This window comes from Carcharhinus amblyrhynchos, chromosome 20 (assembly GCF_965287045.1).
Source record: "Carcharhinus amblyrhynchos chromosome 20, sCarAmb.v2.hapA, whole genome shotgun sequence".
In the NCBI taxonomy this organism is placed as follows: Eukaryota; Metazoa; Chordata; class Chondrichthyes; order Carcharhiniformes; family Carcharhinidae; genus Carcharhinus; species Carcharhinus amblyrhynchos.
Window position 1 is genome coordinate 9,536,654 of NC_137343.1, and position 16,624 is coordinate 9,553,277.

The 16,624-nt window shown below is 43.4% G+C and overlaps 1 protein-coding gene across 3 annotated transcripts in view; it reads right to left on the bottom strand.

Annotated features, from left to right (window-relative positions):
- Window positions 1-14,758, bottom strand: part of hic2 (hypermethylated in cancer 2) — an 83,811-nt gene extending 69,053 nt beyond the window's left edge. Inside the window, exon 1 of one of the 3 annotated variants that reach the window (XM_080208648.1) lies at window positions 14,678-14,758. The gene's annotated coding sequence lies outside the window, so the exon portion shown is untranslated. Of the gene's footprint in view, window positions 1-3,690; window positions 3,773-14,677 lie in introns of those variants that run through there. The other 2 variants (XM_080208647.1, XM_080208650.1) reach the window with 2 other exon arrangements.
- Between the last annotated feature and the right edge of the window lie 1,866 nt (window positions 14,759-16,624).

Consider the following 16,624-nt stretch of genomic DNA (forward strand, 5'->3'; position numbering starts at 1 on the left):
ATTAATCTGATGTTTAGAACACAAGTTAGGTGAGTGCACGTGAAACTTACGGCTCACAATTACCCTGTTGAACTCAATGGGTCTCTGCTCAACAAGCCTTCACCCAGCTTGTTTACTTCATCTCACCCTATCATGAAACCTTCTATTCCATTCATCCTGACACAATCATCTAATGTCCCTATCTATGCTAATAGCCTCAGCCACTGTCTGGCAATTCACAACCTAGTTATGGTTACAAAGTACGAAGTTGTCAAATAAACCAAAATGTGTAACATTTTCCTCGTTTGACTCGAGCCATTTTAGATGGCAATGCTGCAACAACGCAGCCGCTGAATAAAATAATTAAAAGCCGCAACGTGCGAGGAAATATTACCTAATGTATCCTCTGCATGAGACACGCCCTGAGAAGTATTATTTTGATAGATTCTAATAAAGCCAATCACTAAACTACAGGGGTGCATTTTACTGCATTAATCATAGGTTGCCGTTCATTTCCTTACACTGATAACAGACTCAAATGCAACATCATGCAGGGGACATGTACAAAGTTGAACTGGAAGCCCTTGATGGGTGGGGTGAGACACAGGTGCAGAATATAATTTATGTGGCAGAGACAGAGAGCGTGCAATGTTAGCTGGGTCAATTTAGTCTTTTACAAACGCTCCTAACTTCATGATAATGGAAGCTAAAACTCATCTGGGTCTCCAGCACAGAGGGAGGTTATTCGCTGCAGCATATTTGCGCCAAGCTTCTTGCTCGAACCTTGTGCCTCTCACCACTTCGGGATGTCCCCCCGAGTGCTTTACAACCAAGGACTATTACTGTGTAGCGCACATCAAGCTCTGACAAACAACAACGTGATAACAACCAGATGATCTGTTTTGAAGGACGTTGAGAGAGATTGCACAGCCTTCCAGTCGTGTGTTTCCTGCCGGTGGGAGGTGGTTGTTGGCTAGCGGCAGGATTCTCTGGTCCCGCTGCTATCCATGGGAATTACCAGGGACGTCACCCCCATGTCGGTGGGAAACGCGTGGGTGGGGGGTGCGCTGCTGGCGGGACCGGAGAATCCCATCGGCATGAACGGCCGGAGAATTCTGGCCATTTCTTCATAGAATCCCTACAGTGCAGGAACAGGCCCTTCGGCCCATCGAGTCTGCACCGACCACAATCCCCACCCAGGCACTATCCCCACATCTCTACACATTTACCTATGAATCCCTCTAACCTACACATCCCAGGACACCAAGGGGCAATTTTAGCATGGCCAAATCAACCTAACCCGCACATCTTTGGACTGTGGGAGGAAACCGGAGCACCCGGAGGAAACCCACGCAGACACGAGGGGAATGTGCAAACTCCACACAGACAGTGACCCGAGCCGGGAATTGAACCCAGGACCCTGGAGCTGTGAAGCAGCAGTGCTAACCATTGTGCCACCGTGCCGCTTCAGGAGTGCCCAGGCCCAGAATGTCCCTGCTTTTCTTTGAAATGGAGATCCTTCACTGCTACCCCAGGGCAGACAAGGCCTTCAACATCGCATCCACCAGAGGGGAGAGAAAGGGCTGTGTATCAATTGGCGTACATCTGGAAAACAGATGTTGTGTTTTCCAAGAGGCAGCTGCCCAGTTCAACGAGGGTGGAGAGGCAGGGCAGAATCTTACTGGGAAATGGCAGGATGCTCTTTTTTTTGAGAGAAAATCATCACACCGACTGTCTCTCCAGATCTTACTGGCCTAAAAAAAACCAAGTGGGTGTGTTTCACACCATCACGCAGAGGGGTAGGGCCTCAACTCACTGGCAAAACCTGGCTGCACGCAGGTCGGGGCGCCACTGGAACTTCCTCCCAGCCCACCACAAGGGTCTTAGCAGTTCCCCTCCCTACCCCTGAACGGAGTTGGCACTTCTTTCTTCCCCCACCCACTCCACCCCAAACAAGCGACCTCCGACCACCCCCCCCAAAAAAAAAACTGGCCACCACCAGCATCCCCTGGTCCTCCATCCACTTCCAACCCACAACCAAATCTAAATGAATCCCCAGTCCCTCCTCTTCCCCCCCACCAAGTTTCACCCCACCTCCTGTCAAAATGAGGCTCCCACTGGGGCTCGCCCCTTGGTATAAGTTGGCACTGCCAGGGTGCCAACTTGTTCCAGAGACAGTGCCAGGGGATTGTCAGGCTACTGCCAGGCAATGCCCCTCTCTCCGGAGGGGGCTTTAATTACCATTACGTTCTTGGGGACACTCCCACGACAGGTTCGTGCCTGGGCAAAACTGTTGTAAACCACGCTGGCACGATGCCCTGTCCTTGCAGCATCAGTATCTGGCGACAGGGCAAGTTAGTCATATTAAAATATGTGAATCTGTTTCACGCCCATTACGAACCTGATGTCATCTCCGACGTGGGGCAGGGAAATTCTGACATTGCAATCTCGCTGGCAAGATCTGTGACTTTCGGATCTTCAGGCCCCTGCCGGAATTCGCAGGAACGGGGACAGCGAGCTCAAGATCACCCCCAGTGGAAGAGAATGATGTGATCAACAGTTCAACCACTGGCAGCCATGTCTTCAACTACCCAAGCTCTGGAAATCCCTCCCAAGATCTCCCTACTTCATGTTCCACCTTTAAGGCATGCACCTACCTCAGTGACCTACCTTTTGGTCATCTGTCTCAATATTTTTCTGTGGTTCAGTGTCTTATTTTGTTTTATAATGCCCCTGTGAAACCGCTGTATCTATTTCATTACATTACAGGTGTTATATAAAGAAAAGCTGTTGACGAAGATTTACCCAAAAATACCAAAACGTGCCACCTCAATTTTAAATATTTACTGAATTTTCTCTTACCAGAGGCTGTTTTCTTTACCTCCACCGATCCTTGTGACGAAGCACATCCAGCAATCTTCCTGCATAAAAGCACTTCCCCATAACTTCACACTATCAGCATCAATCTGAAAAGGTGTTTTGTATCGCCACGCTGCTGCTGCAGATTGCAGATCAGGTACAGCTTCTGGGAAGGGTAAACCTAATCAGGGACCATTTGCCTTTCCCCCCCCATTCAATCTCACCTGTTTTATAATGTCTAATGCTCTGGTCCAGCAGAAAAAAAATCCGAATACATCAAATCTTCTCCCCTTAGCTGTAGGTCCCCATCCCAGACATCATCCTGGTTAATCACCCTGTGTTTTAAACATCCTTTCCATAAATGGAATGCCCAAAACTGCACACAGTGTACTTTAATTACCACCTCATGCATTTTATGTTAAAAAAAAGCACTCAATGCAGCAAGACTCACACTAAATTATGACAAGATTATGGTCTTAAGCTTATCTTATGCCTGAGAGACGTTTTCGCACTTAATTGAGAGCACAAACAGGCTGTTCAATAACTTTCATTGCCGTTTCTGAACACAGCACAAATTTGATACAGCTTATGAATTGAAACTCTGGTTGCCAACTTCATTAAAAAGGGGGAAAGAAAAAAAGAGCCTCTCATCTTCATGCCATAGTTAAGATGACGGAACACCAAAGGCAGTTATGCACTTGTGCAGTCTTGCCAGCCACTCGCTATTTTCCCTCCCACGTACAATATGCTGGCTTGCATATTACAGCAGAGGTATTTTGACAGCTTGGAGCTCACATATGCAGCAATTAAAATAAAAGAACTCTGCATGCCAAGTGTGTTGGATGGAAATACCTCAGACTCCATCCTTCCAACGTAGTCCAGAATCACGGCTGAGAATCGCAGTTTGAGCCCAATTGGATTTCCCACCTGAAATCCATCGTTCCTGCAGGTGAACTGGACAGTTTAAGGAAATGACTCATTATAATAACCTGAATATTGTTTTTGTCTGCTGCATGGAAACTATTATTTATTACCACCTGGTAATTACCACAGTATTTTTAAAAGTTATTTCACCCGGAGGCATATAGAAAAGAGTTCACAGGTACAGTCACACAAATAAAAGATTTAAAGCAAATGGTTCCATTCCTTCTGAAGTGTGTTTTGCTTCCAACTGCTGTATCCACAGATTCACCAAAGGAATTGAGCTTAAAGCCTGTCGACAATTCTAAAGTGAATGCTCGTTACAAGAGAAAAAGAAAGATAAAACAGACCATTGGAAGTTAAACACAACCTTCCAAAAAGGAGTTCAGCATTCCTGCGATCATTCCCTTGACTAAACTCTCTGGGGCGGCACAACGGCACAGTGGTTAATGCCGCTGCCTTCTCAGAGCCAGGTATCCGGGTTCGATTCCCGGCTTGGGTCACTGTCTGTGCGGGGTCTGCACATTCTACTCGTGGGTTTCCTCCCACAGTCCGAAAGGCGTGCTGGTTAGGGTGCATCGGCCATGCTAAATTCTCCCTCAGGTGTACCCGAACAGGTGCCAGAGTGTGGCGACTAGGGGATTTTCACAGTAACTTCATTGTACTGTTAATGTAAGCCTACCGTGGCACTAATAAACAAACTAAAAAAAGTTAAAACTTATAACTTTCACCAGTTTATTAGAGACTTGCAAGCAATGGATAGACTTCTTTAAAAAAAAGTTATGTATAGCATAAACAAATCCATTTAACAAGAAAAAAGGGAAGGGATGTATTCAACATTTGTTTGATCATAACCGCCAACCTTTTTTTCAAACCTGTTGTCAGAAGCATCTTTTAATTATAAAGTGTTTGTGGGTTAATTTTAATTTTTTCTTGGTACAGGTCCAGTCAGTGAAAGCAGTAACTTGTTTTTAAACAGATGGGTCATAGCTGCCGTTTGTATTAAGCTGGAGCTGCAGTAGTACAACAACCACAAAGCCCTCTTTCTCCAGTGGCAGCATCAATTATTTACCGAGATTGGAGTGGCGCATTTGTTTCTTTTTTTTTTACGGCCTACGTCCGTGAACAAAGCCACCTAATGCTCATCTGGCGCGAGCTGTAAAGCTTGAGAGTTGCAGCACATGTTCCACGTTCAATAAGCTCAAGGCATTTTTGTACCAACACACGGAGATTTATTTATGCTGAGTAAAAGTGAAAGCGACCAATGGCTCAATTTTTTTTAGAATTAAGAACTCACTCCTTTTGACTATTGTTTAACACAGTCCTGGTCCAACTTCAACTCTTATCGGTGGACCTTACATTGCCAATCTTATTGCTGCCTTAGAACTCATGTAAATCTATAGCAAAATATTCATACAGTGCATCCCTTTTTAAAAGCATTGAACATTCTCTCTAAGTGGGCTAACTTAAGATGTTGTAATCATACAAAAACATCTCCCTTTAACTACGTTCCATTGCCTCATCCACTGACGGAGATCATAATGCCACTCTGGGATTTCACAGCAATTTTTGTTACTCCTAACCTAGTCGCTTTTGTACCTTGCTCTCATCATCGTCATACAATTCTCACCAACATACACGCAGGTTTGTTGAATATGGATTTTACCCTATTCCTCTACAATTCATACTAAAGCAAGAGAGAGACAAATAGCATGGAACAGTTTGTAAAACAGCCACCAGTGCTTATTTTTAGGATTAAACCCTGGATGTATTTGGGGGTGGTGCGATTGAGAACTTTAGATACCCTTAACATGGAAAAAAAAAATACTTTTTATGCTGCCTAAAATAAGACGTCTAAGAAAAAGCCCACAGATGCAAGGAAAACAAAAATCCCTCCCAAAATAGAGTTGCTGGAGGTTTAAGAAGTGATGTAAAAATAAACAGAATTATCTTGAGCGTCCCCAATTTTAATCACAGCACCAGTGGTGGCCGTGCCTTCAGCTGCCTTGACCCCAGGCTCTGGAATTCCCCCCCTGCAGCTTACACCTACCATTTTCCTCCTTTAATACACTCCTTAAAACTTACCTCTTTAACCAAGCTGCTGATGATCTGACCCAATACCTCCTTGCATGGTACACTGTCGTATTTAATTTCACAATCGCCTGTGAAGTGCCATATGATGTTTTACTGTATTAGAGATGCTGTACAAGTTGTTAAATCCATACTTAAATGTGTTTCTACATTTCTATTCCATTAAGTTAACTCTTAACCAGCATTAAACCTAAGAACGCGAGAAATGTAAATAAAATTCATAATAATATAAAATGATTGTTTAATCAAGTCCATTAAGCTTTATATAACAGACTCCTTTATAAATGGTGAACTCGGGGGTGGGGGCGGGGGGGGCACACCCCAGCAGGGCAATGACAACATAAAAAAAACTGAACTGATTCTTGTCTTGGAGGAAGTGCACTGAGGGTTCACTCGAACAATTCCTGGGATGGGAGGAGTGTCCTCTGAGGAAAGATTGAGTACATTAAGCCTACGTTCCTCAGAATTTAAAAGAACGAGCGGTGATCACATTTCAAAATCTAACATTCTTCGGGGCGTGACAAGTTAGACGCTAGAGAGAATGTTTTCACTGGCTGGGCAGGCTAGGATTAGGTGGGGTGGGGGGGGGGGGGGGGGGGGGGGGCGGGGGGGGGTCACAGCCTCAGATTAATGAGTAGGCCATTTTGGACAGAGATGAGGAGAAACCTCTTCACTCAGAATTGTGAAATTTTGGTATACTCTTATCCCAGACAGCTGGGGATGTTCAGACATTGATATATTCAAGGCTGGCATCAAAATCACTCCCCACTTGCTTGGATGAGTGCAACTCCAACAACACTAGAGAAACTCGACACCATCAGGGCAAAGCAGCCCACTCGATCACATTCACTCTCCTCACCATCTAAGCTTAGTAGTAGCAGTGTGTACTTATAAGATGCACTGTAGCAATTCACCAAAGATCCTTAACCAGCACCTTCCAAACCCATGCTCACTCCCATCTAGAAGAATAAGGGCAGCAGGTACATGGGAACACCACCATCTGCAAGTTCCCTTCCAAGTCACTCACCGTCCTGACTTGGAAATGTATCGCCATTCTTTTGCAGACGCTGGGTCAAAATGCTAGAATTCCCTCCCTAACGGCATTGTGGGTCAACCCACGGCACAGACTGCAGTGAGAAGGCAGCTCACCACCACCTTCTCAAGGGCAACTAGGGATTGGTAATAAACGCTGGCCAGCCAGTGACACCCATGTCCCATGAATGAATTAAAAGAAAGGTAGTCGGGAACTTGGGGGATATGGGGATAATGTAGGAAAGAGAAGTTGAGGTGGAAGATCAACTATGGTCTTATTGAATGTCAGAGCAGGTTTAAGGGGCTGAATGTCCCACCTCAGCCCTTGTTTCTTATATTGTATGGGATCGTAACACGTCTGCATTTTGTTGCTTGATTCCACCAGGGGTGCCAGCAAGGCAGGGGCTATAAATGGCCAAAACACTCCTGGGCCAAGGAAGGTGCAGCAAATTGAAGTTGGCCAATCGCAATTCAGTATCATTGGAAGAAGGTGGAATGTGTTTCAGATGATGCTCACTGCCTGGGCACAACATACTGGAGTCACCACCACCTTGGAGCGGGGGTGGTGGTGGTGGTGGTGGTGGTGGTGGGGGGGGGGGGGGGGGGGCGTGGAATAGATGGAGGGAATTTGCCAAACAATACACATTATTCATTGATAAATGGAAGCTTACATATTACAATGGGGAAAGGGAAAGTTCTGAATTAATAAGGATGTTACTAAAAATAAACGTTCAATCAAGGGTATGGAATACCCAACATCTCATTTTGATAAACATTGCCAAAATGCGATTTGAATCACTCTATACCACAGAATGGAATAGTTACAACACAGAAAGAAGCCATTCAGCCCATCAGGCCTTACTCGCTTGCTGTGAAAACAAGTTAGCTAGGCACTCACCTGTCCTTTCCATATAGCCAACTCTGTTTATTCAATTCACTTTTGAAAGCCAATCTATCTCCACCATAGGCAACGCATTCCAGATCCTAAGTACTCACTGTCTGAGATGTTTCTTCTTTCATGTCCCCTTTTGTTCTTTTTCCAATCACTTTAATGTCCTCTGGTTCCTTCTGTCAATGGGAACAGTTCAACTGTCAAGAGTCCTCATAATTTTGAAGACTTCTATCAACCGTGCTCTCAAAATTCTCTGAGGAGAACAGCCCCAACTTCTCCCATCAATCAAAAGGAAAGTCAGACCAGATAGTGGTGGCACGTTGGCACAGTGGTTAGCACTGCTGCCTCACAGTGTCAGAGACCCGGGTTCGATTCCAGCTTCAGGTGACTGTGCGGAGTCTGCGCAATCTCACCGCGTCTGTGTGGGTTTCCTCCCACGTTCCGAAAGGCGTGTGGGTTAGGCGGATTGGCCATGCTAAATTCACCTTTAGCATCAGAGGGGCTAGCTAGGGTAAATCCATGGGGTTATAGGGATAGGGCCCGAGTAGGAGTGTGGACTCACTGGGCTGAATGGCCTTCTTCTGCTCCACAGAATTCCATGAAGTCCCTTAAACCTGGAACTTAATGATGAATCTTTTCCCAACTTTCTCTAAAACCTTCACACCTTGCCCCAAATCCCTCCAACTTTCTCCCCTTCTTAAACTGCAGGAGCTCAGCTACAGACCCACAAACATTCTTGAAGAGTGCCATTAATTGTGGGCAAACAGAGTTAGCAATGGGCATCACACTTCAACCTGGTGCTGCACTCGCCAAACAGGAATCACTGGATTGCAGACCTGACAGAAAATTCTGCCTGATCCTACCGCAGCCATCCATCCCCACCCCAATCATTCCTTCACATTACCAAGAACAGGTATATTTCTTACACATGAACCAGCTGAAATACACCCTAGCTTTTAACCCCCTCCAGCCAACATAAAATTAGCATCACCAAATTCCCCCACCTTCCAAACGTGCACATGCCTCTTTACACCAATCACTGGCCATACTAGCAAGCGGAGAGTGAATTTTTTTAAAAAAAATTACCTGAAAAAATAAATGCAACATGTCCACTCGCAACAAGAGATGGGCGCAGTCAAACCAGACAGGCGTTAGGCAGGAGCACCTTGTTATCTCATGCAAGTCATTTCTACTTGGTGACCTAATCAATAATAATCCCTCAATTCAACATCACAAGAAGAGATTTATCTGGTCATTTATCTCATTGGTGATGGTGAGAACAAATTTGGTGAGCAATAAGATTGCTGCGTTTCCTACACAACAGCAGTGACTAAAATTCAAAAACACTTCATCAGCCAGTAAGTGTTAACTTCTGAGGTCACGAAAAGCTTCACAGGAACGCAAGCTTTCCTTTTCCTTTAAATGCCCGAATCCTCATTTGGTGTCCGCCTATCCTGAGGCAACTGACTCCCATTAAGATGCTGTTCAAAGGTATTACCTTGCCCAAGCATTCATCCTTCAGGTTTGAGCAATGTTAGGGAACGCTGACAGACTATTAGATGATGGTGGTTACAACGGCCTAACCCTGTTCCATCATTAGATCTTAGATAATAATCAGGCGTTGCTTGACAAAGGAAACATTTGTAAGCATTACAGGACTAAATTTGATAGCCCTTTCAAAGACTGACAGGTCAACTAGTTTTTTTTTAAATTTGTTAGTAGGCTTAGATTAATACTGCAATGAAGTTACTGTGAAAATCCTAGTTGCTGCACTCTGGTGTCTGTTTGGGTGAGTTTAGCATGACCAACGTACCTAACCAGCACATCTTTCAGACTGTGGGAGGAAACCAGAACACCTGGGAGGAAACCCATGCAGACACGGGGAGAATGTGCAGACTCCACACAGACAGTGACCCAAGTCAGGAATCGAACCCAGGTCCCTAGTGTAGTGAAGCAGCAGTGCTAACCACTGTGCCACGCCGGCTCCAGGTCTCTGCCAGATTTGAATATCTCTGAACAGACTCCTAAATTCAGCCAATTTGCATCGGTGCAGAAGAAAATTCGAAACTACATTCCCGCAAGTGCCATTTTGGAGCAAAATTCGCAGAACGAGAGGCTCAATGGCAACAGTTAAACATAAACATGATGGAGTTAATGGTCAGTAAAGTGTCATTACTGAAAATAATATGGTACTTTGTTGTTTCCCAGTACGTATGGAGGGCATAATATAGGATTTTCTTCATCTTTTATGGTTCCTTTAAAAGTAGCTTCTACGACTGAATATTTTTACAGACCCAGGTGAACAATACAATTGCTTACAGAAAGAGAATGCTACAGCATTTTGACCTTTCGTGCTTTTGCCAGATCTTTGAAAGAGCTATCCAATTAGATGGAATCCTCTGTCCTTTCCCCATCGCGTTGTAATTTTGCTCTTCTTTCAAGTATTTATCCAATTCCCTTTTGAACGCACCATTGAGTTTGCCTCCACTACCCTCTTGGGAATAAAAGAGTTCAAAAGTAATCCTTCTGTGCAGCCCGTTTTGTAATAAAATGAAGGGTCGCCGTAAAGTACTATCATTTTGAAATGGGGAGTGAGGGAATTTCTCATTCTGCATGGGGCAGTATGACTGGTTTAACATATGTACAGCTGCTTAGAGGTCAGCTTGTAAACGTTTTTGTGGGAGGAAGTGTGGGGTGCAGGGGGGGGTAGAAAAACAGTGCAATTTTCAGGAGATGTCAAATGGGGCTGGAATTATTGAGTATATATTTTTTGCTTTTTTTTTAAACACATCTCCCTCATTTGAAAAAAAAAGTACATTAAAAAAGTGTTAAAATTATAAATAGAAAACGCAGAGCAGACCTGCGGCATCTGAAGAGATGAAAAGAGAAGCTAGCAGACCCCACCCCCTGCTGACTTTAAGAGTGCCCAGCACTGAACCTCAGGAGGAATATAACGGCCTCGCAGAGAATACAGCACAGATTCACTGCGGTGATACCAGAGCTTAAAGGATTACGTTATGAGGACAAGTTGCCTTCACTTAACTTGTATCCCCACGAGTTTAGAAGGTTGAGGGGAGTGATCAAATTGAGGTGCTTAACATAATAATGGGATTTGATCAGAGGCAGCGGGGAAGGAAAGAGACACAGAGAGGAAGAACTATCACCTTTGAGGCTGGGTACTCAGAACAATCTTAAAATTTAAAATAGGCAGTTTTCCCATTTGTAGAAGTGGTAATCCAGAACTTGCTTAGGCCAAACTAAACTTTTCAAGCCTGAGATCAGTAGATTTTTGTTATTCCACTTCCCTGATCTAAAAGGCAGGTAAAAAAGGAGTTGTGGTGCAGACCAGGCACAGTCGAGCCGTGGTGGACCAGGTGAATAGGAAAAGGGGTCCATCATGCTCCCAGCGTCAAAAATCTTAACCACACTTTCCAGATACTGCACACGTACGTGCATTCTCAGAATCCAGCACGTTGAATTTTTATTTCCGGTGCCAACATTTCCAGTTTTGTCTTTTTATTTTTTATCTCTTACTCCAGAATGGCACAGTCGAGCAAAATATCTGATTCTAATTGACAGAAGTGCCTCCAGACTCCAACAGCCAGCCCCCCCACCCCCCCAAAAAAAACTAGATGGCAAAAAGCTACTTTAAAAAATGTTTAATATATATCCTATTTTACAGTTCATATTTTTAATAAATAGTACGTTGTGGCACAGTGGTTAGCACTGCTGCCTCACAGCGCCAGGGACTTGGTTTTGATTCCCGGCTTGGGTCACTGTCTGAGCGGAGTCTGCACATTCTCCCTGTACCTGCACAGGTTTCCTCTGGATGCTCCAGTTTCATCCCAGTTTCCAAATGACATGCTAATTAGGTGCACTGACCATACTAAACATTCTCCCTCAGTGTACCCAAACAGGGGCCAGAGTGTGGCGACCAGGGGATTTTTCACAGTCACTTCAGTGCATCGTTAATGCACACCTACTTGCAACACTAATAAATAAACTTGAAAAAAAACCCAATGCAGTTACACAAAGTTCCTAGACTGTCAATTGTGGAAGTATGATTTGCAGTATTTTAGATTCATTTGGGCAGGGAAGGAGGATTTAAAAAGTGCGAACAGCTACCCCAGGTAATTTGCTTATTAATAGTGCTTATTAATAATCAACACCAGACCAGCACCAGTTGTCCCTCGTCTACGTGTTCTGCCAAGGAAGGATACCCAAGAGCAAGCACAGGTTGCACACAAGAAACTCCTTAAAATGCCTTCTGCTACACTTAAATCTGCAGCACTGATGCACAAACATAATATATTTTGGACAGATTTGTAAATGGATGAACTAAAGGCAATGTACAAACATCAATTTAATTTTAACAGAAATATTTTAAAACATTTTTAATATTTTTAATAAACATTTTAAAGGTTTGACAAAGGGTCATCTGCACTCAAATCATCAGCTCTTTTCTCTCCTTACAGATACTGCCAGACCTGCTGAGATTTTCCAGTGTTTTCTCTTTTGGTTTCAGATTCCAGCATTTACAGTAATTTGCTTTTATCCAGTATTTTAAAACAAGTCAGCTTTTAGTGGTATAGCGCACTGCAACAATCTTATTTTTAAAGACATGAGAGTCAAAATGAACCAATAACCCTTCCAAACATTTTTAATTTTTTTTTATTTGACCGCAAGTAAAGCTTTCAACCATTCTGTTGCCATTCCCTTACAAAAGGCACATTGACAACAATGTAACTTTAATGGGTTTTCCCACAAGACGTGTTACAGTAGATGAAACTCTGAACACAGGCGAAGTCAATACTCTACGTAGCAATCCACTGAATTATTCAATCAAAATCGCAAAAACAAATTTCTGAATGTGCACAACCCTGTACAAGACGCATTGTATCCCAAGAGTACAGATTAAAAAAAACTGAAGTGAAAATTCCAATGTATTTTTGGGAAGGCACGTGTGCAGCGTTTATTATTAAAATCGTGTTTTATTTATGAATTGATTGATTGATTGTGCCTGTAGCACTGCACGCACAGGACAACCTAACACATCATGTACTTGGAAGAAGCCAATTAGCGACCTTTCAATAAATAGTCATCACATCCATCTCTTGATTCGGGCTTCCAATGCATAAAAGTTTAACTTTTAGTGCAAAAATAATGCCAAGTAATGGGCCTTTAAAAATAAATCAAGTTGTGCTCAGCCTTATAAATATACTACTTCAAATTTTTTTTCCAAAAACTTCCATTTTCCCTCCTCCCCTCAGAGAAAGTTCTCTGATACACACACCTTGTCTTGCTCTATGTTGCAAACAAAAAAATGGCTAGTTATACATCCTCACTGAGATCGAAGCAATGAAAAGCAATTTGGGAGAATTGATGGATGACATTAGAAAACAGGATTCAAATGGTCCTTCATCAGATTCCTTTTTGATTCAGTCACCTCACCCTTAAGTGTATATTTAATGCTTTAAGTTACATTAGTAAAACCTTAGGATATAAGTTACAAATTATTTGAAATAGCCACAGATTGTCCAGTATTACATTGACTTTTAACAAACACGCACGTCCATTTCCCCCAAATCTCACAGAAAAATTAAATTTAAAACTTGTTCTCTGCAGCTGTTTTTTTCCAAGTTTACATCTGAATCTAGAGTTCTGAATAGCCCCTCATGCCTTTAAAAAAAACTGTAGTATTGGTATCTGTTGTGACCATTTCTGCACCTCTACTGTAAAAGGAAGCAAGACAATTCTGACCTAGACAGAGTTGCTGAAAGATTATTCACCGTTGTTACTTTTGGAAAATTAAATCTTCCAATTGCAGCTATATTGGTTCCATGTCCCACAGGGTTAAACAGAAAGAGAGACACCCATATTAGTCAGAGACTTTGGCCAAAGATCTGATTAAATCAGTAATCTGCATCAAGGTATTATACATAAGCTGCCCTTTAACCAAGAAAGCAGGGTTAAACTGAGTGGGAGATAATTGAATTTAATAATTTTACCTTCTAACTGGCATTGTATTCCCCTAACGATACAATGCACGCTGCACAGGACAACTCAAAAGCGGGCGGGTGGGGGAGGGAGACAGATAGAGAAGGAAATAAAAAGAGACAAGATTTCTTCGAACTGAGCGATTTATATTATATAGAAAGAAGAACAATGTAGGCACTCGAATGCAGCAATGTTCGGCGGACGATGTTTCGTTTTGTGCTTAAAGCCTTGCGAAGAGGGGGAAACTCCAGTGTCCTTTTATGTTAAAGCAACATAAGTACATTTTTTTTTAAAGTGGACTAAAATAACAGGTAAGGGGGTTGGGGGGGGAAAGCACAAAACAGAAAAAAAAGTTTACACTTGCAGCTTTTCTGATCAATACCTGCTTTGGCCGATGGCGCTCACGCCAGTTCGTGCCCACTCAAGCAAGGATAAGATTTTTTAAAAAATAAAAAAAAACATGTTTCAGTCAGAAAATTAATAATCTCCAAATTCTCAGCTGGATTCGATCGATTTTAAATCATGAAGGGAAAAATGAGGAGGGAGAGGGAAGGAATCTGATGAGGGGAAGGGGGGGGGGAAAAGAGATTGAGGGGTGGGGGGGGACAAGGTACAAAAAAAATCCTCTTTCCTTTAAACAACAGGCTTAGAGAGAGAGGACGTGATGACCACAGCTTGCCAGGCTGGTATTGCTGGCTTCAGGGGTAGGCATAACACAAGAGGCAGGATCCTCCACTTTTACTGGCACCAATTGTACAGCAAAAGCTTTCCCTCCCCCCCTCTCTCCCCCCCCCCCACCCCACACACACACACACACAGCAGCCTACCCACCGACCATGCCACAAAACACCAGAGGAACAAAAAAATATATAACCAGCCCACAAGCAAAGTTTTGCAAAGGGATACCTTGAGACATCCGCCAGGTTTTCAGTGTACCACACCAGGTCTCATCTCACAGTCTTTCCACCGCCATCTTGCTAGCTAGTGACGTTGGTATCTCACCCCTGACCCAATATTTGAATAGAAGCCAAGAACGAGAAAGAGAGAGAGAGAGAGAGGAGGGAGAAAGGGAGAGAAAGAGGGGGAGGAGTAAGAGAGAGAAAAAAAATAGCCTGTGCCAGTTGTACAACATTGGAAGCTGACACTCGAGCTACACTGTAGCAACTTTCCCCATTGAGCAACATTGTTACTGCTCAGAAATATTGCCACCTTGTAGCAATTTTTTTTGGGGGGCTATTATTTTTCATCAAGTTTGAGGGGGGCTTGTGTTATTTTGCACCAAATTTTGGGGGGCTTGAGACATTTTGCACCAGATTTGAGGGGTGCTTGTGATATTTTGTATCCAATTTTGGGGGCTTGTGTTATTTTGCACCACATTTTGGGGGGGGGTTGTGACATTTTGCATTACATGTTGGGGGGCTGTGTTATTTTGCATCAGATTTGGAGGGCTTGTGATATTTTGTATCCAATTTTGGAGGCTTGTGTTATTTTGCTTCACATTTTGGGGTTTTGTGACATTTTGCATCAGATTTGGGGGGGATCTTGTGATATTTTGTATCCAATTTTGGGGGGCTTGTGTAATTTTGTGCTACATTTTGCGGGCTCGTGTTATTTTGTATCCCTGGGATTGAGAGCTGAAGAAAATTTCTATATTATAAATATATAGGTTTCTTTCCCACCCTCTCACTAATTTTATTCAGGTTCTGTTCATGGGGGAACTTCACTTCCCAAGGGCAAGGCAGCTGCAATGTATCACTCATGCCATGACCTGCAATTTTTTTGTGTTGCTTTTTTTTTCCGCTTAGCAATCCCATGCCACAGGCAGTTTTTTTTTAATGTTCGGGGTACTCTGCTTTTTTTCATATCTCTCAATTTCAAAAGAAAACGTGAGGCTGTGAGGTGAGTCTTCCCTGTTTTTTTTTCTCTACATTTGTGGAAAGCCTGTGATAGACGAGGGAGGGTTTTAATTGTGCAGAAAGGCTATTGAAGTGCTTACGGTAACAAACAAAAGATAAGCTCACAGATGTTCCCATCGGAAATGAAATCATTGAAGAACTCCTCTTTCACCCCCGCCCCTACATCCCTGGGATTGGTTATTTGGGCTTTAAGGGCATCTGCGAGCAATGTGTATGGTTGTGGGCACTATCTGTTAAATGTCGTCAGCGCAAATCTCATACCATATTTGGAGATGAATCATTGACCCTTTTATATTGTGCAACACTTTTTTTTCGCTGGTTAAAAATCGTTAGTTACCGCGTGGAGTTCACTGGAGAGAGATTGTTGAGGCGCTTCAATGAAAGCACAATGTTGTAAAGCACGTGTATGTGTCTGTGATTTCAGGGTGAAGTTACCCCCATTTCGTTGAGGCGGGTGGCACAACGGAGTCCGGAGTAGATTAATTAAAGTGACAAGCCTAGTGACAAAAGAATCAGGCCCCTTTAAGGCAAGAGAGAGAGAGAGAGAGAGACTGTGTCAAACTGCAAAGTCAGTCCTGGGGAGTGGAGAAAGGCAGATGATGATCAGAGTTGTGCGTCAAACTTCGCCCCGAATTGTTAGTGGTAACATTCCTCCTCAGAACTGTGCAGCGAGGGAACCCCTTTCCAGCACAGCAGATACTCGGAGGCAATTATATTTCATCCCTGTTTTGCTTAAAGCAATAGTGTCCAAATCCAACGTGACTAATCCACCCCCCCCCACCCCCAACACACAAAAAAAAACCTTTTTGCCACAACGCACGAATTTCCCTGACACCTTGTGGCTTTCTTGGCAACTGCAACTGGTTACGCTGCAGTTCAACAACAGTTTAGAACCAAATACAGAACATGCTGGCAACATTGGGAGGGCCATCTGTAG